Here is a 23,638-nt window from a genome sequence, read left to right on the forward strand (position 1 = left end):
GGAAAAACCATCAACATAGAGTGTACAGGAAAAAAAAAGAGGCATTCAAAGAAAAGAACATGGTCCCTACAGTCAAACATGGCGGAGGTTCCCTGATGTTTTGGGGTTGCTTTGCTGCCTCTGGCACTGGACTGCTTGACCGTGTGCATGGCATTATGAAGTCTGAAGACTACCAACAAATTTTGCAGCATAATGTAGGGCCCAGTGTGAGAAAGCTGGGTCGCCCTTAGAGGTCATGGGTCTTCCAGCAGGACAATGACCCAAAACACACTTCCAAAAGCACTATAAAATGGTTTTAGAGAAAGCACTGGAGACTTCTAAGGTGGCCAGCAATGAGTCCAGACCTGAGTCCCATAGAACACCTGTGGAGAGATCACAAAATGGCAGTTTGGAGAAGGCTCCCTTGAAATATCAGGGACCTGGAGCAGTTTGCCAAAGAAGAATGGTCTACGATTCCAGCAGAGCATTGTAAGAAACTCATTGATGGTTACCGGAAGCGGTTGTTCGCAGTTATTTTGGCTAAAGGTTGTGCAACCAAGTATTAGGCTGAGGGTGCCAATACTTTTGTCTGGCCCATTTTTGGAGTTTTGTGTGAAATGATCAAGGTTTTGATTTTTGCTTCATTCTCTTTTGTGTTTTTTCCTTGCAAGCAAATTAAATGAAGATAATAATACCAAAGAATTTGTGATTGCAATCATTTTCAGGAAGAAACTGAGTATTATCTGTCAGAATTGCAGGGGTGCCAATACTTTTGGCCACCACTGTAATAAGTGAGCTGTCATTTATTCATAAGACGTTCTATTCTTCAGAGCTGAGACTGTAAAATAAAAAGTGAACAATAAAATATCTGATGACTGTTCTGTCACTGTGAGTAAGAAACAGATAATAAAATTAAAGGAAAAAATAACTGAGGGGAGAACCCTGCAGGTTTATTGTCCTTCTATAGCTGTATGGTGGCAGGATGGTGACACTGCTGGAGTCCTGGTGAGGATCTGCATGATATTCATTTCTGTTGACTTTTTATTGCCAACATATTCTGCAGTGATGTACATATAGTCCCTGCCCACAATGCGGTACACATGAGGGACAATTTCATATTAAGCCAAGTAACCTATGATGTCAAGGTCTCATATTTACAAGGTGCTTATTGGCAATCTGAGCCGGCGAATGGCTCTGTGTCCGTATATTCGCTATATACTGCCCGCAATATCTTGTAGAAAGCTCACAGTGACTAAAATGTATAAATAGTTCTCTTTGGAGAATTTAATTAGATCCATTCATACCTTACCTTATAATGAGGACTTAAAGGGCTTTTATAACTAGGTAAAACAAGCTTAACGGGACTGTCCAGGACTTATATATTAATGACCGATTTTAGGATAAGTCATCAACAGGGTGGGACTGGGCTGGCGGGGTACCCTTCTGCAGAGGAGAGGGGGAGAAGAGAATGAAAAAATAAAAAAACCTGCGGTTTTAAGGGGCACGGGCCCTTTAAAAGCGCAGGCACAGTGTATGCAGGGACGCGCTCACGCGGCGTTCATTACCTGAACCGCCGTGACACACGTCCCAGTGAAGCAGCTGAAGCTGCGCGTCTCCCTTCCCCGGCCGGCGTATGACGTCATCGTCATGCGCCTGCAGTGAAGGAGGCGCGCAACTCAGCCGCCGGAGAAGGAGGACACCGCACGGGAGAGCAGGAAGGTAAGAGGTGTCTGTGTGTGTGTCTGTGTGTATATGAGTGGATGCAGAATGGGATGGGCCCCTGGCTGGACACACAAGGGGGGGCCCGGCTAGACACACAAGGGGGGACCCTGGCTGGACACACAAGGGGGGGACCGGATGGACACACAAGGGGGGCCTTGCTGGACACACAAGGGGGAGCCCTGGCTGGACACACAAGGGGGAACCCTGGCTGGACACACAAGGGGGAGCCCTGGCTGGACACACAAGGAGAAGCCCTGGCTGGACACACAAGGGGGAGCCCTGACTGGACACACAAGGGGGAGCCCTGGCTGGACACACAAGGGGGGAGCTGGATGGACACACAAGGGGGAACCCTGGCTGGACCCACAAGGGGGAGCCCTGGCTGGACACACAAGGGGAAGCCCTGACTGGACACACAAGAGGGAACCCTGGCTGGACACACAAGGGGGAACCCTGGCTGGACACACAAGGGGGAACACTGGATGGACACACAAGGGTGAGAGCCTGGCTGGACACACAAGGGGGAACCCTGGCTGGACACACAAGGGTGTGAGCCTGGCTGGACACACAAGGGGGAACCCTGGCTGGACACACAAGGGGGGGAGCCTGGCTGGACACATAAGGGGGAGCCTGGCTGGACACATGGGAAAGGGTGGGCAGGATGGCTATATGGTGGGGCAGGCTGGACACATGGAGGCCAGGATGGATATGTGAGGTGGATGGATATATGGGGGGCCGGATATATGGGGGGCGGGGCAGGCTGGACACATGATGGCCAGGATGGATATGTGGGGGGCAGTCTGGACACATGGGGGGCTAGGATAGGTATGTGGGGGGGCAGGCTCGATACACGTGGGCTAGGATAAATATATGGAGGGGCCACGCTGGACATATGGGGGCCAGTATGGATATATGGGGGGGTGTCAGGATGGATATATGCAGGGGGGAAGGGCAGGATGGATATATGAGGGGGCAGGCTGGACACATGGAGGCCAGGATGGATATATGGGGGGCAGGCTGGAAACATGGAGGCCAGGATGGATATATTGGGGGGGGCAGGCTGGACACATGGAGGCCAGGATGGATATGTAGGGGGGGCATGCTGGACACATGGAGGCCAGGATGGATATATGGGGGGGCAAGCTTGACACATGGGGCTTTAGGACAGATATATGGGAGGGGGCAAGCTGGACACATGGAGGCCAGGACAGATATATGGGGGGGCAGGCTGGAAACATGGAGGCCAGGATGGATATGTGGGGGGGCAGGCTGGACACATGGAGGCCAGGATGGATATATGGGGGGAACAGGAGGGCCACATGGGGGACTAGGATGGGTATATGGGAGGGGGCAGGCTCGATACACGTGGGCTAGGATAAATATATGGAGGGGTCACACTGGACATATGGGGGCCAGAAGGGATATATGGGGGGTGTCAGGATGGATATATGCAGGGAAGGGGGGGCCAGGATGGATATATGGGGGTGCCAGGCTGAACAAGGGACTTAATTACTGTTTGGGGCCAGATTGAGGAACATACTTTATTAGTTTATGGTGGCCAGTGAGGAACATTATTATTTTAGAGTCCAATTAGAGACATTATTACTTCTGTAATATAATTTACTTTTTAGGAAATTGTTTTCCATGGGATAGGACAAAAGCGGGCTCCTGTTACTGTGCAGGGCGGCACTATATCGCTTTTTTTCTTCAACTGGTGTAGTGTAGAAGTCGGGGGGTGGAGTGGGAATATTCCCTAGAAGAGATCAGTTATTGATAACTGTGTGTTATTTTCTGCAGAGATGATTCCTGGCTGGAAGAAGTGATGGCCGTCTGTGCCAGATGAAGAAGAAAAGCGAAGATGAAGGACTTCACCTAGAGACGTCACTGGTGAGTCAGTGTATTACATGTGACTCGCCCCCTGGGCCGTGGGGCACTCGGATCCGTGCAATAGGGAGACGATGGGGGTAGTAGTGGCGACCCGGTTCTGTGGCTTAGGGTGGTCAGGCCAATGGTAGTCTGCTATGTTCTGCTGATAATGTCCGACTACGCCACCCGTGGATTGCGGTTATTAGGAACCGCCGCTGCATGCAGACCGCTGGGGCTGATGAGGTGTGCAGCTAGGGTAGTGTGACTCTCCACGGGAAGAGTGCGGCCCCAGGGCAGTATAATGGATGTTGGGAGTGATGGTAGTGGGAGTCCCAGTGCTGATTGTGCTGGAGGAGCAAGGAGCACACAGACAACAGGTTGCAGTCCAGGGTCTTTACTAAACAGGTAAACTGACCCACAAACAGTCCCGGCTAGGAGGGGACCTGGATGTCTGAGAGCAACGGGGAAATTGGCCCTGGTCAGGGTGAGGGTGTAGGCCTACCGTGCTTTCTGCACTCCTTCTGGCTATCTCCTCCTGATAGGGTAACAGCCCACGTTTCCGAGCTTTCCGTGTTTTCTCGCCTGTATGGCCTGCGACGTGGGTTCCTTTCTGCTCCCAGCCTTGTATGGCTTTACTGGTCCCTTCTGTTGTGGCAGGGCCTCCAGGCTTCTTAGGCCAAGGAATATACAGTCCCTTGCGGACTGGTTCTCTGCTGGGGGATGTGGAATCCTTCCAGCCTCAGACACCAAAGTCTGGTAGATTAAGTCTGTTATCTGCCAAGACAGGCTTGCTTCGCCTCTTGTCTCTGGCTTGTGGCTCTCCTCCTGCCACACTTCCTCTTAGGTGCAGTGCAACTGTCTGTCCCTGCTCTGCTGAGACACGTCTCAGTCCTGAGACAGGTCATCTGGGTTCTCTCTAACCCTGCCCCCAGCACCAGCTTTTATAGGGGCAGCCTGCTCCCCCTACTGGCCTGAGACAGGAGGCATTGCATGCTAATGTTCCCCTGACTAGAGAACCTCCCCCCTGCTCTCAGACACAGCTTTAATTACACTTGTGGCATCCAGGCCAGGGTGACACATTCCCCCCTAGTGAAATTTAGTACTCCGGGACTAAACAGTAAACAAAGACAATATGCATAACAATAAAACATTAATAGACAGACGACGCACAAATTGAGTTCTTAAGGTCACAGTGTGGCCTGTGACCGGGTGTCCATATCACCAGCACAACGGGGAGCCTTAACCAGGTGGGGGTCTGTCCTACCCCAAGTCCTTCACAGTCTTAGTTCATTCCTGGGTTAGGCTCTGAACGCAGTCCATACAAGGTCCCGGTTATAAAAAGTCCATAACCTGTGAGTCCTTACGGTAGCTGCAAGAAACTGAAACAGAGTATTACCAAACATGCATGTAACTTTGCAAACAATTCAACATTTGGCAACAGGGTTATTTACAATTTTAGTACACTCTATATTCTCCAGCGAGCGGGTATCTGTCCCTTTGTGCTCCTGGTTGACCTACGTAGCCCACTGTCTGGTGGTGGACTGACTTGGCTTTCCCCACTAGCGTTAGGGGTGCAGCTACCAGCTGGGTGTACAGGTAGGGCAGGCAGCTGTCTGCGGGTCCTTTGGCTTACCGCAGGCATGGCAGGCTCACTGTCAGCAGATTGTTGACTCTCCTGGGCTGCTGGTACAGGCTCTTCTGCCTCTGGAACTGCTTGCTCCTCTTCACCTTCCGGCTCTGGTGTTGGTTGTTGCTGTGCCGGTTGCAGGAAATGCAGGACAGGTACCACTATGGCATCATTTATGCGAGTCCAGGACTGAGGGAACTCTCCGAGAACGGTGCTGATCATTTCTTCTTTGTCCTCTGCGGGTTCAAGGTCACTCTGATCCTCTTCTGCACTACGGAGTTGCTCAGGGCACCTTTTGAGATGGTCTCTGGAGACGACACTAGTGGTTTCTCCTCCGTCCTTGGTGATTAGGCACACCTTTGGGTTGTCGTGGTCAGACTGCAGTACGGTGTAGGGTTCCCTTTCCCACTGGTCGTCCAACTTATGTAGCCTTCTTTTTCGCTTTAGGACTTGCTCACCAGGTTCTAGGGGACTAGCAGGGGCGTGTTGATTGAAGAGTCTTTCTTGCTTCTCTCTCACCTGGGCCAGGCTCTTCTTCACACTCTCCTGTACCTTCTTGTACTGCAGTTGCCTTTCCGTATCCCAGTCCGCATCCGGGGAGGTGTCCTCAGGTATTAGGACTCCCATCTCCAGGTCTACGGGCAGCTTTCCTGGTCTAGCTCGCATCAGGTAAGCCGGGGTGCAGTTTGTAGCATTCACCGGGATATTTTTATATAGGTCTATCAGGTCCGGCAGTTTTTCTGGCCACAGGCTGCGTTCCTCCAGGGGCAACGTCTTCAGGAGATCAATGACTATATTGTTCATCTTCTCACACATCCCGTTGGTTTGGGGGTGGTAAGGCGTTGTACGAATCTTCTTACAGCCATAGAGGTTGCAGAACTCCTGGAAGATTTCAGCCTCGAACGCTGGACCCTGGTCTGTCAGGACCTGTTCCGGATACCCGTGTGGACGGCAGAAATATTGCTGGAAGGCTCTGGCCGCTGTTTGGGCTGTCAAGTCCTTTACCGAGACCACCACTAGAAAACGGGAATAGTGGTCCACGATTGTCAGGGCATAGATGTATCCTGACCGGCTGGGAGCCAATTTGACATGGTCCAGAGCTACCAGCTCAAGAGGCTGCGTGGTGACGATGGGCCTCAAGGGTGTCTTCTGGCTGGCACGGTCCTTCCTCCTTAGGTGACAAGGGCCACAGTCTCTGCACCATTTTTCTACAGCTCCTCTCATGCCGACCCAAAAGAATCTTCCTCTTAGTAGGAACTCCAGTTTCTTCCAACCGAAGTGTCCCGCTCTGTCATGGTAAGCCCCCAGGACCATAGCTGCATCCCTCCTTGGGACCACGACTTGCCAGGTCAGCTCGTGCGTCCGGTGGTTGACAATCCTTCTGCACAACTTGCCTTCGTAGAGGAACAGCTTGCTCTTCTCCTTCCATAGCTGCTTGGCTTCCTCTGGGGCATCTGGATCTAAGCGGGCGTCTTCCCGGGTCAGCAGATCTTTCACCAGGCGGACTGCAGGGTCACTATCTTGGGTCTCGGCCCAGCTGTGGTGAGGTAGGGGATTCATCATCACAGTTGTTAGATCCTCCTCCTTCACGCGGTGAGAGTGTTGAGCGGCTCCATACCGGTGAAACGCGGGGAGTTCTACCTCCTCCAGCTCTTCTGGGTCTTCGTCACCTTCAGGTAAGTGAGGCATCCTTGATAGGGCGTCCGCGTTGGCGTTGGTTTTGCCTGCCCGGTACTTGATCACGAAGTCATAGTTGGAGAGACGGGCCATCCACCGCTGTTCCAGGGCACCCAGTCTTGCATTGTCCAGGTGTGTCAACGGGTTGTTGTCCGTGTACACGGTGAACTTTGCGGAGGCCAGGTAATGCTTGAAGCGTTCCGTCACGGCCCACACCACCGCCAAGAATTCTAGCTTGAAGGAGCTGTAATTCTCCGGGTTCCTTTCGGTGGGCCTCAGCTTCCGGCTGGCGTATGCGATCACCTGTTATCTGCCCTGTTGGTTTTGGGACAATACGGCTCCCAGTCCCACATTACTGGCATCTGTGTGGAGAATGAAAGGCTGGCCATAATCAGGGTAGGCCAGGATCTCATCCCCTGTGAGGGCCATCTTTAGCTGGCGGAAGGACTCCTCTTCCGGTTTATCCCACTTGAAGGGCGGCTTTTGGCTCCTGGACTTAGACTGTCCGATCAGGAGGTCCTGCATAGGAGCTGCCATCTTGGTGAACCCGGGGATGAATCTTCGGTAGTAGCCTACCAACCCGAGAAACTGTCTCACCTCTTTGATGTTCGAGGGGCTTGGCCAGCTCTTGATTGCCGTGACCTTGTCAGGGTCGGGGGCCACTCCTTCCGCGCTTACCACGTGCCCTAGGTACTGGACCTTTGGTTTCAGCAGGTGACACTTCGATGGTTTCACCTTCAGGCCATAGCCTGCCAGGGCTTCGAACACCTCGGCCAGGTGCTTCAGATGGTCCTCGTAGGTCTTCGAATAGACGATCACGTCGTACAGGTAAAGGAGGACCGTCTCGAAGTTTCGGTGCCCTAGACAGCATTCCATCAGCCGCTGGAAGGTCCCTGGTGCGTTGCAGAGCCCGAAAGGCATGCAGTTGAATTCGCTCAGTCCCATCGGGGTGGTGAAGGCGGTCTTCTCCTTGTCAGCCTCTGCCACAGGAACCTGCCAGTACCCGCTAGTAAGGTCCAAAGTAGAAAAGAAGTTAGCTGATTTTAGTGCGGCTAAAGACTCCTCTATTCTAGGCAGCGGATATGCGTCTTTGTGAGTGATACGGTTGATTTGTCTATAGTCGACGCACATTCTCATGGTGCCGTCTTTCTTTTTGACCAGAACCAAGGGGGCTGCCCAGGGGCTACAGCTGTCTCTAATAACCCCAGCTTCTTTCATCTCTCTTAGCATGCCCCTTGCGTTCTGATAATGTGCAGGGGGTACAGGTCTGTGCCTCTCTTTTATCGGTGGGTGGCTCCCTGTGGGGATGTGGTGTTCTATCCCCTTTACTCTGCCGAAGTCTAGCGGGTGCTTACTAAAGACTCTCTCGTACTCCTGTACCACCCGGTAGACTCCTTGTTTTTGGTGCAGGGGAGTGGAGTCAGCACCCACGTGGAGTTTCTGGCACCAGTCCTCCTTTTGTTTCTGGGAGCCATTACTCTCCGCCTGTGGAGATGGAGGCAAAGGTTCCACGGCCCTGATAGCTTTGTGTTCGACCACAAACAGCTTGGCAAGTGTAGCGTACCTGGGTAAGTGTACCTCCCTCTCCCCAATGTTGAGGATGCGGACGGGCACCCTCCCATGACGGACATCAACCACCCCCCGGGCTGTCAAAATGGTGGGCCTGCTGTCTGAGTACACGGGTTCTACCATGTCTTGGTAGTCTCTACCTCTCAACCCGATTGCAGTCCGACACCAGATCATCATTTCACTTTTGGGAGGCATGGAAATGGGGAATGGGTCACTCAGTCTTACGCTACCGATCTCACCACCAGACAGTTCTACCTGCTGCCGTCTCATCAGGGCCTTTATCTCCTTGTTGAGGATTCTCTGTTGGCTGGAACTAGCATTCACCGCCACCTGTTGTAAGATTACAATTACCTCTGAAAGACAATTTTCAATTACGTTAGTACCCACAGTTATTTTAGGGTGACTTTCATGACGGTCAATGTCCACAATAATCACTCCCTGTGCCGGTAGTTCAACTTTACCAATCTTAATGGTCATCTCCTTGAACCCCATCTGCGGCACGGGTAAGCCATTACTGGCGATGATGCTCAAGTTACCGTCTGGATACCGTGTGATATCAGCATCAGTCCAATACTGCTTAAAAAGTACATAAGGGATAGTGGTTACTTGTGACCCAGTATCCAGCAAGGCGCTCATGGGGATACCGTCCAGCACCACGGGTAAAACCGGGCGCCCCCCAACGTACTTATTACGCCAATTGTAAGGGCCTGGTGATCTTATGCCTGGGGGTTGGCCCTCTGCCCCAGGTTGGACCCGTTTAAATTACAGTACCTGGAAATGTGTCCGGGCTGGTTGCATCGACGGCAAATGGGCTGTCCATCCTCTGCGTAGCGGTCTGTGGGCCTCCCTCGGAACGACGGGATCCTCCTCTGTCGACGCCATGGGACATTCTCCGGACTTGAAGCCAGCTCGATGGGTCTTGACGGGTCCACTTGCAACGCCTGGACGGTCCTGGTCAACGCCGCGATGCTCCTGGTCAGTTCCTGGACTTGGTGGTGCAGATCTTTCGACGGGGCTTGGTTCAGGGCCTGTGCATCAGCCTCCACGGAGTCCATAGAGGAGGGCGCCGCCTCCTGGTGGTAAGTGATAGCAGGGCGCCGGGGGTTTATAGCGCTACTGGTTGCAGATTCACGGAGCACCCTTATGGCCCTGTCCTTAAATTGGGCAAAGGTCAGGTCGGGGTTCTGAAAGAACATGAGGCGCAGTTGGGCCCTGTGGGCGCTAGACAGCAGACCTTCTATGAATTGTTCTGTTAGCAGCTTATCCGTTTCCTGCACACTGCCAGGGTCAGTTTGTTGAATAGCCCTCAAGGCTTCCTGCAGATTTAGGGCATAGTCTCTGATGCTGTCCTGTGCCCGCTGCTTACATCCATAGAACCTCATTTTAATCTCAGCGGAGGTACGTGTGTCAAAGGTACCCCGCAGCCGGGCCAGAATACCCTTCACAGTCCTTTTCTCCTCAGTGGGCCATGATTTTACCTCCCGCTGGGCTGCGCCAGTTAACTGCCCTGTTAATATGCTGACCTTCTGTGTCAGGGGGTAAACGTGGAACAAACTGTATAGCCTTTCCTTGAAGTCAGGGCATGGGGCTCCCCTGAGTATTTGGGCAGCCAGGCCGCTCCAGGGATGTAGGGCAAGGAAAAGGGCATCACCGCTGCTGCAGCTGCGTTGGTGGTAGTGGGCGCCTCTGTGTCCGTCATCTTCCTCCCCCCCTAGTTACGCGTGGCCTACCTTCCGACGATCCTCTTCTGTAGGCCGCGGCTCCGCTGCTGCTGCTATGGACGAGGACCTGGCGTCGCGTCCTGATGACGTCAGCGTCGCTCTCTCTCCCTTCCAGGACCTTGCGCAGCGTCGGTGCGTGGGGCGGAGCTTCGGATCTCGCGTGGTTTTGACGTCCACGCCCATCTTCTTCCCGCGCGGCGTCCTGAAGATGGCGTCCGATGGCGGGAAGCAGCTGCGGATGGTGGGAAGGCGGCAGAAGACGGCGGGAAACGGTCCAAGATGGCGTCCGATGGCGGGAATCGGCTCCGGATGGCGGGAAACGACTCCGGACGGCGGGAAACTTTGCCACAGGTAAGTTACAAAAGTCTTTTTCAGGCACGCAGTACCCGGTGGTTGCGGGCACGAAATCCTGCCGACTACGCCAAAGCTGACTCGCCCCCTGGGCCGTGGGGCACTCGGATCCGGGCAATAGGGAGACGATGGGGGTAGTAGTGGCGACCCGGTTCCGTGGCTCAGGGTGGTCAGGCCAATGGTAGTCTGCTATGTTCTGCTGATAATGTCCGACTACGCCACCCGTGGATTGCGGTTATTAGGAACCGCCGCTGCATGCAGACCGCTGGGGCTGATGAGGTGTGCAGCTAGGGTAGTGTGACTCTCCACGGGAAGAGTGCGGCCCCAGGGCAGTATAATGGTTGTTGGGAGTGATGGTAGTGGGAGTCCCAGTGCTGATAGTGCTGGAGGAGCAAGGAGCACACAGACAACAGGTTGCAGTCCAGGGTCTTTACTAAACAGGTAAACTGACCCACAAACAGTCCCGGCTAGGAGGGGACCTGGATGTCTGAGAGCAACGGGGAAATTGGCCCTGGTCAGGGTGAGGGTGTAGGCCTACCGTGCTTTCTGCGCTCCTTCTGGCTATCTCCTCCTGATAGGGTAACAGCCCACGTTTCCGAGCTTTCCGTGTTTTCTCGCCTGTATGGCCTGCGACGTGGGTTCCTTTCTGCTCCCAGCCTTGTATGGCTTTACTGGTCCCTTCTGTTGTTGCAGAGCCTCCAGGCTTCTTAGGCCAAGGAATATACAGTCCCTTGCGGACTGGTTCTCTGCTGGGGGATGTGGAATCCTTCCAGCCTCAGACACCAAAGTCTGGTAGATTAAGTCTGTTATCTGCCAAGACAGGCTCTCTTCGCCTCTTGTCTCTGGCTTGTGGCTCTCCTCCTGCCACACTTCCTCTTAGGTGCAGTGCAACTGTCTGTCCCTGCTCTGCTGAGACACGTCTCAGTCCTGAGACAGGTCATCTGGGTTCTCTCTAACCCTGACCTCAGCACCAGCTTTTATAGGGGCAGCCTGCTCCCCCTACTGGCCTGAGACAGGAGGCATTGCATGCTAATGTTCCCCTGACTAGAGAACCTCCCCCCTGCTCTCAGACACAGCTTTAATTACACTTGTGGCATCCAGGCCAGGGTGACACACATGTACACTTACACTACACACGTGGTCAAAACTGTTGGTACCCCTCGTTTAATGAAAGAAAAACCCACAATGGTCACAGAAATAACTTGAATCTGACAAAAGTAATAATAAATTAAAAATCTATGAAAATGAACAAATGAAAGTCAGACATTGCTTTTCTGCTTCCACAGAATAAAAAAAATAAAATAAACTGATGAAACAGGCCTGGACAGAAATGATGGTTCTTCTTAACTTAATATTTTGCTGAACAACCTTTTGACGCAATCACTGCAATCAAACGACTCCTGTAACTGTCAATGAGACTTCTGCACCTCTCCACAGGTATTTTGGCCACTCCTCATGAGCAAACTGCTCCAGTTGTCTCATGGTTGAAGGTTGCCTTTTCCAGACGTCATGTTTCAGCTCTTTCCAAAGATGCTCAATAGGATTTAGGTCAGGGCTCATAGAAGGTCACTTCAGAATAGTTCAATGTTTTCCTCTTAGCCATTGTTGGGTGTTTTTAGCTGTGTGTTTTGGGTCATAATACTGTTGCAAGACCCATGACCTGCGACTGAGACCACGCTTTCTGACACTGGGCAGCACATTTCTCTCTAGAATCCCTTGATAGTCTTGAGATTTCATTGTACCCTGCACAGATTCAAGACACCCTGTGCCAGATGCAGCAGACCAGCCCCAAAACATAAAAGAGACTCCTCCATGTTTCACAGTAGGGACAGTGTTCTTATCTTGATATGCTTAATTTTTCCATCTGTGAACATAGATCTGATGTGCCTTGCCAAAAACTTCCATTTTTGTCTCATCTGTCCATAGGGCATTCTCCTAAAAGCTTTGTGACTTGTGAACATGTAGTTTGGCAAATTCCAGTCTGGCTTTTTTATGATTTTTTTTCAACAATGGTGTACTCCTTGGTCGTCTCCCATGAAGTCCACTTTAGATCAAACAACGACGGATGGTGCGATCTGACACTGATGTTCCTTGAGCTTGAAGTTCACCTTTAATCTCTTTAGAAGTTTTCCTGGGCTCTTTTGTTACCATTCATATTATTCGTCTCTTTGATTTGTTATCAATTTTCCTCCTGCGGCCACGTCCAGGGAGGTTGGCTACAGTCCCATGGATCTTAAATTTCTGAATAATATGTGCAACTGTAGTTACAGGAACATCAAGCTGCTTGGAGATGGTCTTATAACCTTTACCTTTAACATGCTTGTCTATAATTTTCTTTCTAATCTCCTGAGACAACTCTTTCCTTTGCTTCCTTTGGTCCATGTTGAGTGTGGTACACACCATGTCACCAAACAGCACAGTGAGTATCTGTAGCCCTATATACAGGCCCACTGACTGATTACAAGATTGTAGACACCTGTGATGCTAATTAGTGGACACAACTTGATTTAACATGTCCCTTTTGTCACATTATTTTCAGGGGTACCATCATTTCTGTCCAGGCCTATTTCAAGAGTTTAATTTTTTTTCAATTCTGTGGAAGCAGGGTTGAAAAGCAATGTCTGTCTTTCATTTGTTCATTTTCATCGATTTTTAATTTATTATTACTTTTGTCAGATTCAAGTTTTTTCTGTGACCATTGTGGGTTTTTCTTTCATTAAACGAGGGGTACCAACAATTTTGACCACGTGTGTATATAGTATATACAGAGCTCCTGTGTATGTCACTGGTGATCACTGTATTACCTATACACTATATACAGAGCTCCTGTCTATAATGTCACTGGTGATCACTGTGTTACCTGTACACTGACACTATATACAGAGCTCCTGTGTATAATGTCACTGGTGGTAATAACAGTGTTGTTAGTATTGTGGTTTTGTATTCATGATCAGTACTGTAGTATTTGGTCACCTTGGGGTGGTAATATATGGTCTGGTCATAGTTTGGCCATATTTGTTCCTTGTATGTGGTATTATTCAGTCACTATGTAGTGGTAATATGTGATCTAGTCAAGGTGTGGCGATATTTGTCCCTTTTGTATGTGGTATTATTGGTGTTGATATAGTGGACTGTGCTGTGTATGGCGGTCATTTTGTTCTCGCTGATCTTAACTAGGAAAAGATTTTTTTCCATTAGGCCACAGCCCCACCATCAGTATTTGGTCAGTATTTTTCTCAGGAGTGGCTGCCGAAACCAGGAATGGTTGATAAATGCAGAATTGGTGACTTGTTTCTATTATACCTTTTCTCTGATTGTTCATCACCTGTTTTGGCTCCCACTCCTGAGAAAAAATACTGACTGGATACTGACTGAATACTGATAGTAGGGCCGTGGCCTTAGCGATTAAATACTTGGACCAGAGCGGCAGAGATGCACTTACAGGGGTTCTCCGGTGAAAACAAGTAATCACCTCTCCACAGGATCAGTGATAATATTGATTGGTGGGGGTCTGACTGCTTGCACACACCGGCAGAATGTGGAGCTTTTCTCCCCATTAGACTGGAGCGGCATGTGAGATGCGACCACTGATCCATTCATTCTCTCAGTGGCTGTGAGCGCTGCTCTTTTTTGCAAGTCTCTAAGAGAATGAATAGAGCTGCGGTCAGACGTCCCACCTGCCGCAGCATTTTAAAATAGGGATAAGTGTTCTGTCAGGGATAAAACTTCCCCATTCTTCCGATAGGTGCGTTTTCCAATGTTCGGACACAAATGCTCAATAAGTGATCACCTATCCTGTAGAGACCATGGATCGTTGATAACTTGTTTTAACTAGTGTTGAGCGAGTATGTTCTGTCCGAGTATGCTCGGGCCGAGCGCCGAGTATTTACAGCTGCTCGGTGATATGGTTGAATCGCTCCCGTGTGCATGATTTGCAACTGTTTGACAGCTTTAACCCCTTAACGACATGTCACGTATTAGTACGCGCATGTCGTTATCCTCCGGTTCAGTGAGGGCTCTGGCGCTGAGCCCGCACTGAACCAAGCACATGTCAGCTGATTCTTACAGCTGACATGTGCCCGCAACAGGCGCGGGTGGAATTGCTATGAGCGCCATCTAGTGGTCGGTGCTCATAGGACAGGACCATTTCTGCTGCATACAGGGGATCTGCTGGTTCCCTGTATGTAGCAGAGGTGATCGGACAGTTGCTGCTTCAAGTCTCCTATGTAGAGTACAGAAGCAAGCAAAAAGTGAAAAAAAAAGTTTTAAAAAATATGAAAAAAAATAAAAAAATTTAAAAGTTTAAATCACCCCCCTTTCGCCCCATTCAAAATAAAATCATAAAATAAACCCCACATACACATATTTGGTATTGCCGCGTTCAGAATCGCCTGATCTATCAATATAAAAATAGAATTAATGCGATCGGTAAATGGCGTAATGAGAAAAAAATTCTAAACGCCAGAATTACGTTTTTTGGTCACCGTAAAATTGCAATAAAATGCAATAACGGACGATCAAAACATCGGATCTACCCCAAAATAGCATCTATAAAAACTTCAGCTCGGTTCACAAAAAATAAGCCCTCACCCTGCCCCAGATCCCGAAAAATGGAGACGCTACGGGTCTCGGAAAATGGCACCATTTTTTTTTTTTTTTTTTTTTTTTACCAAACTTTGGATTTTTTTTTCATCACTTAAATAAAAAAGAACCTATACATGTTTGGTGTCTTTGAGCTCTTAATGACATGGAGAATAATAATGGCAGGTCAGTTTTAGCATTCAGTGAACGTGGTAAAAAAAATAAAAAAAAACCTCAGTCGTATTGCACTTTTTTTGCAATTTCACGGCGCTTGGAATTTTTTTCCCGTTTTCCCGTACACGGCATGGTAAAACTAGTAATGGCGTTGAAAAGTACAACTCGTCCCGCAAAAAATAAGCCCTAACATGGCCATATTGACCAAAAAATAAAAACGCTATGGCTCTGGGAACAAGTGGAGCAAAAAGCGAAAATGCAAAAACGGAAAATGCTCCGCGGCTTAAGGGGTTAATACATGTGAGGAATGTCTATTTCTTACACATTCGGAAAATTATTTGCTAACTAATAGTGATCACCAAAATGATGGCTCTTTAGACAGTGGTGTTTTTCCACTATTTTATGGTGTTTTATATGTTTGTTAGTTTGTTACTACATGTATATGTGTCAGGAAACATTTGTATTTAATAAATTGATATATTTTCATAGATTGATATTGCTATTGATCACTATTTATTTATTTTTTTCTTTATCATTTTGGTGATCACTATTAGTTAGCATCTCCTCTTTCCCAAAAATAATTTTCCACTTGTTAGTTCATGAGATGCTGCAGGTAGATCCCGTTTATTAGATGGTGCCCTCCTCATTTATGGTGGTTATTTCTTACACATTCCTCACATGTATTAAAACCGTCAAACAGTCGCAAATCATGCACACGGGAGCGATTCAACCATATCACCGAGCAGCTATAAATACTCGGAGCTCGGCATACTCGCCGAAAGGGTTAACAGAACATACTCGCTCAACACTAGTTTTAACCAAAGAAGCCCTTTAATGCAAACATGTCCATCCCAGTTAGAGTGTCGCCCAGTAGATGTGCAGGAGCCGCCAGTCAATGCTCCACTATAACAGCGAGAGCGGATAACAGATATTTGCATCTTGCTGTAGGTGGGCCCCTAGAGTTAATTTCCCCTGTGGGCCCCAGACACCGCAGTCCGACCCTGGTCATCAATATCAGATCAGTGAGGTTCCAACACACGGCCCCCTCACCAATAAGACAGCAGCTGGAAATACTCAGCGTAGAGAGCCCAAACAGCACAGCGCTGTACACTGTGTAGTGGCCGATCTTGGTACTGCAGCTCCTATTGAAATGATTGTGATCTGAGCTGTAGTACCTGAAACCAGCCATTGCACAGTGTGCGGAGCTGTGCTATTCCAGCTCTTAACACTGTGTACATCATCTTGCAGAAGTAGCTGATGTCTGGGGATTTCAGGTGTCAGACCCCCACTAATCACTGTATGAGTTCTGCTCTACTCCTTTATTAAAGGGGTGGTCTTGTGTTCCTCTCATCAGAAGCTGAAGATTTACAGTTCTGGCCGGTGGCTTGGCTGAGCCGCTTGTCTGAATTGTGCCCTCTTGCATTCTGCGGGCAGAGGCGGCTTTGCCTCTGCAGAATGGGACAGGCACAGGGGCACTGAAGTCCACCAGTCTGCAAGTGAGCGCTTCTTGCCAAGGAGACCAGCCACTTCTCAGGTGGTCAGTAACCATAGCAATGAGCTGTACACTGCAGAATTAAAAATCTTTTCCTTCTTGAGAACAGAGAAGATTTTGAATAAGAAGGAAATTGCAAAGTTTCTTGTTTTTACAAGCTCTTTGCAATCTTAGCCTTTTAATACATTCATTTTATTTAGTTATATATTTATTTTACTCTCTTATATAGCGCCGTTAGATTTCGTAGCACCTTACAGACATTATCATCACTGTCCCCATTGGGGCTCACAATATGAATTCCCTATCAGTATGTCTTTGGAGTGTGGGAGGAAACCGGAGAACCCGGAGGAAACCCATACAAACACGGGGAGAACATACAAACTCCTTGCAGATGTTGTCCTTGCTATTATATGAACCCAGCCCCACAGCGTTAATCATTGACCCACCATGTTGCCCACATTCCTCGGCTTTTTTAAGATTTTCTGCAATGAATAAGAACACTGAAGAAAATCTAGATTGATCAACATTTCCTATCACAAATGCAGTTGCTGCAAAACTTGTCCATAGTCCTGTTCCCAGCTGAAAATTGGATACAATTGTATCTTGTGTAGACAATGCTCTGTGAGCTAAATAGCCGGGATCCACTGCTACAAGGCAGGAAACAGACAGATTCTGCTGATGGGTTCTGCTCCCAGAGCATTATTCAGCCCGGACATCTCAGCTCAGAGCAAAACCAGCTATAAGGCTGTGTGCACACCTAGCAGATTTGATGCAGATTTACATGCGTTTTTTCTGCCAGAGAGAAGCGTTTTCACATGCGTTTTTTCAAGCACTTTTCCAAGCAATTTTGAGCATCACTTGGAAAAGTGCTTGACAAGTTGATCACACAATATAAATCCATGCAACCGACATGGATCTATAATGTGTGAACAACTTAGATGCTTTAAATGCAGCATCTATAGTAAAAAAAAGAAAACGTTAATAAATAAAAAAAAACAACGGTATATTCACCTCTCCGGCGGCCCCCGGTCTGCTCTCCGGTCTCCTCCGGTCTGCTCCCGGCTGCGTCTTCTCTCTTCAGCGTCCTGCAGTGTACGGTCAGGACCTGCGGTGACGTCATTTAGTCAGCTGATGGTCACGCGACCATCACCTGATGCCGACGTCAGCTGTCATGCAACCATCACCTGACTAAATGACGTCACCGCAGGTCCTGACAGTACAGACAGGAGACCGGAGGAGACCGGAGAGCAGAGCGGGGGCCGCCGGAGAGGTGAATATACAGGTTTTGTTTGTTTTTAACTTTTTTATTTCTTTTTTTCACCGCGTGGTAGCCGGGATGAAGAGGATTTGTAGTCTCGTCTTCCTCCCAGATACCACACGCATCGCGAATAAGCTTCAGCGTAATCGCAGTAGAAATGGTCATGCTGCGTTTTGCAAAGTAATGCGAATTCGGCGCGCAAATTAGCGCATCATGTGCACAGCACATCCGAATTCACATGGCTTTGCATGGCAGACTGTTCTACAAACGTTTTCGCGGCCGTAAAAATGCCGCAAAAATGCTACAAAAACGCTGCGTGGGCACATGGCCTAAGGCTGTGTGCCCACAATGCGTTTTTTAAGCGTTTCGGCATGGCAAAAACGCTGCAGAAACGCTTAAAAACGCATGTTAGAAGGTCTGCCATGTTCCCCAATGATAGTCCGCATGTGCTGTGCACATGCTGCGGAAATTTCCACTGCGGATTATCATTGCGGAAAAAAACGCAGCACTACCAATTATTTCGCGTAAGCGCTGCTTTTTCGCCGCCATTGACTTGCATTGGAACAAATGGATTCCGCTTCACTAGATAAGCACATGCGGAATACATGCGTTCAATGTGCGGATGGTACCCGCGTGTGGAGGATGGGAGACTCTCCTCCGGACCCGGGTACCATAGAACCTGTCAAAAAAAAGAATAAAATATAAAATAAATGTTATATTTACCTTCTGACGGCCCCCGCTGCGCTCGTCCTCCCATGCCGGCAGCTCGCGATGGACTGAAGGACCTGCGCTGACGTCATAGTCATGTGACAGCAGGTCCTTCAGTGTACCGCGATCTGCCGGCAGCCAGGACGGAGCGAAGCAAGACTGCGGGGGCCATCGGAAGTTAAGTATAGATTTATAGATGGTGGCCTGATTCTAACGCATCGGGTATTCTAGAATATGTATGCGGCAGACCGGGCGCAATCAGCAGAGCGGTGTTTAAATTTGGCGCCAAAATCGCTGATTGGTCGCGGCCAACAACCGCGACCAATCAGCAAAGCGGTGTTGAAATTTGGCGGCTATATCGCTGATTGGTCACGGCCGGCAGTCGCGACTAATCAGCAGGGCGGGGTTTAAATTTTGCGCCAATAATGCTGATTGGTCGCGGCCAGCGAACGTGACCAATCAGCAGAGCGGGGTTTAAATTTTGCGCCAATAATGCTGATTGGTTGCAGCCGCCGGTCGCGACCAATCAGCAAAGCGGTGTTTAAATTTGGCGCCAATAGTGGTGACTGGTCACGGCCACGACCATTCAGCAGAGCGGTGTTTAAATTTGGCGGCAATAATGCTGATTAGTCAAGGCCGGCAATTTGGCGCCAACAATACTGATTAGTCGCGGCCGGCAACCGCGACCAATCAGCAGAGCGGGGTTTAAGTTTGGCGCCAAAATTGCTGATTGGTGGCGGCCGGCTGTCTCGACCAATCAGCAGAGCGGGGTTTAAATTTGGCGCCAAGATCACTGATTGGTCGCGTGTGGAGAGCGAGACCAATCAGCGAATCGTATTGGTGAGGACCGGGGAGCGGAATCGTATTAGTGAGGACCGGGGAGCGCCGCTGCCTGTGCGGCTACTTCCGCTGCGAGAAGCCGGGAGATGAGCGACTGCTCGCAGCTGAAGTATCCGGACCCGCAGCGCCGCTCCCCGGTCCTCCCTTGACACCCTAGCCGCTGATGTCCCCACAGTATCCGCATGGTGTTACAAAGGTCCGGACATTTGTGTTAAAAATCGGTGATTGGTCGCTGGCGCTGCCCGCGACCAATCACCGATTTGGGCGCCAAATTTAAATATCGGCCGTGACCAATCACCGATCTTGGCTCCACATTTAAACACCGCTGTGCTGATTGGTCGCCGACGCTTGGCGCGACCAATCACCGATTTTGGCGCCACATTTAAATAGCGTCCGCGACCAATCAGTACAGCGGTGTTTAAATGTGGAGCCAAGATCGGTGATTGGTCGCGGCCGATATTTAAATTTGGCGCCCAAATCGGTGATTGGTCGCGGGCAGCGTCCGCGACCAATCAGCACAGTAGTGTTTAACTTTTGCGGCAAGATCAGTGATTGGTCGCGGGCCAAGACCGCGACCAATCACCGATTTGTGCGGCACATTTAAATAGCGGCTGCGACCAATTGGATGTCAGCGCCGCTCCCCGGTCCTCCCTTCACACCCTAGCCGCTGATGTCCCCACAGTATCCGCATGGTGTTACAAAGGTCCGGACAATTGTGTTAAAAATCGCTGATTGGTCGCCGACGCTGGGCGCGACCAATCACCGATTTTGGCGCCACATTTAAATAGCGTCGGCGACCAATCAGCGATTTTTAACACAAATGTCCGGACCTTTGTAACACCATGCAGATACTGTGGGGACATCAGCGGCTAGGGTGTGAAGGGAGGACCGGGGAGCGGCGCTGACATCCATGCGGCTAGGGTGTGAAGGGAGGACCGGGGAGCGGCGCTGACATCCATGCGGCTAGGGGGTGAAGGGAGGACCGGGGAGCGGCGCTGACATCCATGCGGCTAGGGTGTGAAGGGAGGACCGGGGAGCGGCGCTGACATCCATGCGGCTAGGGGGTGAAGGGAGGACCGGGGAGCGGCGCTGACATCCAATTGGTCGCGGCCGCTATTTAAATGTGCCGCACAAATCGGTGATTGGTCGCGGTCTTGGCCCGCGACCAATCACTGATCTTGCCGCAAAAGTTAAACACTACTGTACTGATTGGTCGCGGACGCTGCCCGCGACCAATCACCGATTTGGGCGCCAAATTTAAATATCGGCCGCGACCAATCACCGATCTTGGCTACACGATTTTGACTCCCGGCTGCATCTCCGTCCCGCAGATGGGTCCGGCGGTCGATGTCCTTCTGCTGGTACCGGCCGGGAGATGAGCGCCTCGCGGCGCTCATCTCCCGGCTGCATCGCCGCTGAGCTCCGTCCCGCAGATGAGCCGCTAACGGCCGCCATCTTTTTTCAGAAATCCCGCGGCGCTGATTGGCCGCTGCCGGACCAATGAGCGACGCGGGATTTCCAGGACAGACGGACAAACAGACAGACAGACAGATGGGATAAGACAATTATACAGTAGATTTTTTTATTTTTAACCAGTCTTTGGGGTCACACTATATAAATCCATGCCGTTTTCATGGATTTCTATAGTGTGACCAAATTGACAAGCACTTTCCAAGTGATGCTAAAATCGCTTGTAAAGCGCTTGTCAACCCGCATGTGGAAATGCATGTGAAGAACGCTTCACTTCTGCATGTCCCTGGCAGGAAAAACGCATGTACAATCCGCATGTACATTCCGCATGTACAATCCGCATGTACAATCCGCATGTACAATCCGCATATACAATCCGCATGTACAATCCGCATATACAATCCGCATGTACAATCCGCATGTACAATCCGCATGTACAATCCGCATATACAATCCGCATGTACAATCCACATGTATAATCCGCATATACAATCCGCATATACAATCCGCATATACAATCCGCATGTACAATCCGCATATACAATCCGCATGTACAATCCGCATGTACAATCCGCATATACAATCCGCATGTACAATCCGCATGTATAATCCGCATATACAATCCGCATATACAATCCGCATATACAATCCGCATGTACAATCCGCATATACAATCCGCATATACAATCCGCATGTACAATCCGCATATACAATCCGCATGTACAATCCGTGTGTACAATCCGCATATACAATCTGCATATACAATCCGCATGTACAATCCGCATATACAATCCGCATGTACAATCCGCATATACAATCCGCATATACAATCCGCATGTACAATCCGTGTGTACAATCCGCATATACAATCCGCATATACAATCCGCATGTACAATCCGCATATACAATCCGCATGTACAATCCGCATGTACAATCCGCATGTACAATCCGCATGCGTTTTTTCTGCCAGGGAGATGCAGAAACGCTCAGGAAAAATCCGGAGCTTTTGTGCATCGTGGGCACATAGCCTAAGTCTCTGCATTTGTCTGCTTACACATCTGTACATTTCTGAACACATTCAGCAAAAATTGCAGTACATTTGTTAAAATTGGGCATATAGCATACTATAGGTGCTTCTCACAAAATTAGAATATCATCAAAAAGTTAATTTATTTCAGTTCTTCAATACAAAAAGTAAAACTCATATTATATAGAGTCATTACAGACAGAGTGATCTATTTCAAGTGTTTATTTCTGTTAATGTTATTATCTCAGTAAATTAGAATACTTTATAACACCAGCTTGAAAAATGTTTTTAAAATCTGAAATGTTGTCCTACTGAAATGTATGTTCAGTAAATGCCCTCAATACTTGGCCAGGCTCCTTTTGCATCAATTACTGCATCAATGCGGCAATGTGGCATGGAGGCGATCAGCCTGTGACACTGCTGAGGTGTTATGGAAGCCCAGGTGGCTTTGATAGAAGCCTTCAGCTCGTCTGCATTGTTGGGTCTGGTGTCTCTCATCTTTCTCTTGACAATACCCCATAGATTCTCTATAATAGATTCTCTATGGGGTTAAGGTCAGGTGAGTTTGCTGCCAATCAAGCACAGTGATACTGTTGTGTAAACCAGGTATTGGTACTTTTGGCCGTGTGGACAGGTGCCAAGTCCTGCTGGAAAATGACATTTCCATCTCCATAAAGCTTGTCGGCAGAGGGAAGCATGAAGTGCTCTACAATGTCCTGGTAGACGGGTGCGCTGACTTTGGTCTTGATAAAACACAGTGGACCTACACCAGCAGATGACATGGCTCCCCAAACCATCACCGATTGTGGAAACTTCACACAAGACCTCAAGCAGCTTGGATTGTGGCCTCTCCACTCTTCCTCCAGACTCTGGGACCTTGATTTCCAAATTAAATGCAAAATTTACTTTCATCGGAAAACAACACCTTGGACCACTGAGCAACAGTCCAGGTGTTTTTCTCCTTGGCCCAGGTAAGATGCTTCTGGCGTTGTCTATTGGTCATGAGTGGCTCGACACAAGGAATGTGACACTTGTAGCCCATGTCCTGGATACGTCTGTGTGTGGTGGCTCTTGAAGCAATGACTCCAGCAGCAGTCCACTCCTTGTGAATCTTCCCCAAATGTTTGAATGGCCTTTCCTTAACAATCTTTTCAAGGCTGCGGTTATCCCGGTTGCTTGTGCACCTCTTCCTACCACACTTTTTCTTTCCACTCAACTTTCCATAAATATGCTTGGATACAGCACTCTGTTAACAGCCAGCTTCTTTAGCAATGACCTTTTGTGGTTTACACTCCTTGTGGAGTGTGTCAATGACTGCCTTCTGGACATCTGTCAAGTCAGCAGTCTTCCCCATGATTGTGGAGCCTACTGAAACAGACAAAGGGACCTTTTTAAATGCGTAAGAAGCCTTTGCAGGTGATTTTTGTTAATTATTCTAATTTACTGAGATAATGACTTTGTGTTTTCATTGGCTGTAAGCCATCATTATCAACATTAACAGAAATAAACACTTGAAATAGATCACTCTGTAATGACTCTGTATAATATATGAGTTTTACTTTTTGGATTGAAGAAC

The sequence above is a fragment of the Phyllobates terribilis genome, unplaced genomic scaffold (assembly GCF_046119375.1).
Source record: "Phyllobates terribilis strain yellow unplaced genomic scaffold, ASM4611937v1 Scaffold_27__1_contigs__length_16484149, whole genome shotgun sequence".
NCBI lineage: Eukaryota > Metazoa > Chordata > Amphibia > Anura > Dendrobatidae > Phyllobates > Phyllobates terribilis.